This window comes from Kogia breviceps, chromosome 6 (assembly GCF_026419965.1).
Source record: "Kogia breviceps isolate mKogBre1 chromosome 6, mKogBre1 haplotype 1, whole genome shotgun sequence".
NCBI lineage: Eukaryota > Metazoa > Chordata > Mammalia > Artiodactyla > Physeteridae > Kogia > Kogia breviceps.
The window spans coordinates 113,092,262-113,096,216 of record NC_081315.1 but is presented as its reverse complement, the minus strand read 5'-3'; positions in this window follow the sequence as shown (position 1 = coordinate 113,096,216).

Genomic DNA, 3,955 nt, shown 5'->3' with positions numbered 1-3,955 from the left:
TAATCCAAATGGAGTGATTCACTGACTCAGATCTGATTGGCTATTTGGAATCAAAATTTCAGTGGAATGCATAGAAAAAGTATACAGGAGAGTATCTAGAAAAGGTTTTGCCACAGGGAAGTTAATACATATGCTGCAAGAATTTGGTTAAAGCCCACTACCTCCATTTTATAGTTGTGTCACAGCCAACAACCTAATGATATGGTACATAACCTTAGAAAGTAAGCTCAGAAACATCTGTTATATCTTTTTGGAGGCTTGCTTGGGATTCTTCCTTAAAATATGCTTCCAGTGTTTTCCATATTTATATATACAAAACACTGGAAACATATTGCTGTATGTATACATATATGTATATAATATTTCTGAATTGGACAGAAAGTTATTTCCTGATATTGACTTTAATAATGGAGCAAAGAGGCTTTATCAAGTATAAAGATTAATTACAAATGAAAATATATCTGTTAGGTTCACCCAACAGAAGTCATCCCAGGGACTGAGAAGTTATCTGGTAAATTAATGTAGGTAAATAGCCAGTTTGGATAATGTTTACCTGTTGCTACTAATCTCACTTTATTCGGCACAGTTCTCATCCAGAGCCACTAGTTAATTCAAATAATTTTTGCTGTAATTAATTATCTGGAAGGATGGTACATATACTAAGATCATGCCTTGATGATGAATCCACTTTCTTTTTAATTTTGACTGTCTACAATACACTGTTATGAGGGCCTATGGACTCACTGACAGAGAAAATAAACAGAATTCTCAGTTTATGAACTCAACTGTATAAATGGTACATGTGCATTGGGTGTATCACTTGACACTTGACACCCTGTTCCCAGGTCTTGTATGGGTTTACTTGCCTTCATGCAGCTCACATTGCCCTTTGTGAAGTTAATGAGGTAGTATGTATAAAGCTCTCTAAACCAAAAGGGATTATACAGCTACAAGGAGATATGATAAAGTAGCCAGCTGTGATGAATGCGAGTTTGCTGGAAGGATCCTGGCTGGATTCGTCTTGATAGTTCAACTGCTATCAAACATTATTTTTATGAAGGAAAGGACATGGGAGAAACAGGCTCTTCCACACTTTATAAGTCAACCCCTTTCCTCCAGGTACTTTTTAGAGGCAGACTGGAAAGATGATTAAAAAGAAGGATTTTTTTTTTTTTTTTTTGAAGAGAGGTGTGCCATTTTCAGTCCACATGGGAAGAGAGTTCTTCAATCATAGTGCAGCTGATGTTGTCTTGTGGCTCCTGGAAAAATGGGGAAATGCTGGCTGAAAAGCTAAATGATAGTGCTTTGTTTGATGATAATATAACTGGGTTTGTGTGGCTCACACTCAATCTTGCATAACTTTTGTGAGTAAAAGACAGTAAATGTTCATATCACTCTCTCCCACCTCACTGATTATATTAATATTTAGTTATAGCTTCATATGAAGCTTACTTTTATATGGCATTTAAAGAAGAGGTGATCACATTATCATTTGCAAGAATGGACAATGTGTGTGTGTGACTTTCCCACAAAAAGAATGCTGCAACTCTTTTTCTCTGTTATATTTTAGGCACTTGGAAAGAAATCCCAAATTGCAGAATAAATCAGTGGTAGAGAAGGAGGGACAGCAGGAGAGTTTACCGGCATTTTGAAAGGGGTTGTATTTGACTGTGATCCTCAGGAGATTTGTGTCAGGAATTTCAACTGAGTGTGCTCTATAGAAGCCAGACAGACATTCAGTAAGGGGAACAAGTTTTACCGTAATTTTTTAACCTCCCCTGAACGCATTTGTTGGTGTGGTTACATTGTAGCAATGAATCAGAATACCCTGGAACTACAGCTTTCTGCTTCTGCATTGATTTCATCATTTTATTATTTTTAAAATTTTTAAAAATTTAATTTGGCTTTATTTTTTATTGAAGTATAGTTGATTTGCAATGTTTCAGGTATACAGCAAAGTGATTCAGTTACATATATAGATAGATAGAGATAGATATATATTCTTTTTCAGATTCTTTTCCATTATAGGGATTTCACCATTTTAAACAAATATTTATTTATCACCTAGTTTGTGTAGAGCCCTGCATAGGCTGGGGAGATATATTTTGTCCCTGTCTTCACAGAAAAACGCTAATTACCATATTCTAAAGACCGGTTTAGTGTCAATTGATACCAAATAACTATCTCCTATCCCTTTCTGATGATGAAAAATGGCTGCTTGGAGCACTGTGTTTAGAAGGGTTATGAAAGTAATCCTGAGTTCCGGGAAAAAAAAGTACCTTGATTAGTTTTTTTGTTTTGTTTTGTTTTTTGCGGTACGCGGGCCTCTCACTGCTGTGGCCTCTCCCGTTGCGGAGCACAGGCTCTGGATGCGCAGGCTCAGCGGCCGTGGCTCACGGGCCCAGCCGCTCAGCAGCATGTGGGATCTTCCCGGACCGGGGCACGAACCCGCGTCCCCTGCTTCGGCAGGCGGACTCCCAACCACCCGCCACCAGGGAAGCCCCCTTGATTAGTTTTTGATATCTGTCCATGGTGAGGGAGAGAGACAGGTAGTGCCTGATCTATGTATAGAAATTACAAGTTACACATTTTAGAATGTCTGGAAGTTAATAATTATTTTTCATTTTATTAATTCAAATACTGAGCACTAAGCTATATAATAGGGGCTTGTGAGTAAAATATATGCCATAATTGCCTTCATGACCCGATGGGTTTGTCATCTCTTGTGTCTGTGTGGGTTTTTTTTGTTTTTTTGTTTAAGTTGACTTGAATTTGAATTTTGGTAAAGTGAGTTCTTAAATTCACTTGAACATTTTTCGAAACATACACACACACACACACACACACACACACACACACACACACACACTGGATGTCAAATTCCAGTGAAGACCACTGCAGTATATTTAGGTGTGGATATTTGGGGGGTGTTCTGGGGTAGAATGAGGAGAACAATTTGATAAAAAGAATGACTTGATTGAAGGTGAAAAGGTGGAAAAATGTGAATAATGTCCAGGGACCAATGAATTGGAGCAGAGGATTCATGTAAATAAATCTTAAAAGATAAGATTCCAGTATTAGTTACATTTCAGACAGTAGAAGTTCTTGAATTGTAGGCCAGCAGGGCATTTACCGTCTTGTGTGCTGTGGAGAAATATTGAAATTATTGAGCAGAGGAGCTATGTGGGCGAAGCTGGACTGTATCTTATCAGATCCTATAAGGGGAGATGAAGTATCCTAAATGTTGTAGGTAAACAGAATTTGTTGACTGCCTATTATGGGACTTTGTATTTCAAACCTTTTACTGCATGCAGTCATTAAGTTTTGATAAACTAAATACCGCCTGGGTATATGTATGTGTGTATGTATATATATAAAATATAAAACATAATATATATTTTTATATAAATATAAAATTAAGATTTGCTATAGTTAAATACTGTTATTTTTGAATTTTAAGTAATTTATTCCAATAGAAATATTTCAGAAAACTGTACTTAAATTCATTTTAAGTTAGCTTATGCAAACACACTGAAGATCCACACTCTCATTTGCACATTAAACAGAAACAAAAAGTGAGAGAGGAACCAAGCTGCACGTCACTCCAGGAGGTCATAGTGCAAACGAATACTTCATCTTTAGAACCTCAAGTTAATGGGGATGAAGGAGAATAAAAATGGCTTGTGTTTTCCTTTATAGTATCATCATTGGATATTTATCCCAATACTCCTTTAGATTACACTGTGAATGAGTTCCCCACCCCCTCCCCACACATACATACTTCAGTCAGCTGTAAAACAACGGATTTGTCAATAATCAAGGTAGAGAAACTCTTGAGAGGCTGGTGACTTATTATCAGCTACTCTGTTAGACCTAATAAGTCAATAATTATTGGACTATATCTGTGAATAGTTCTAATAGGTGGTATCTTCATGGAAAAAATAATATTTGTTAC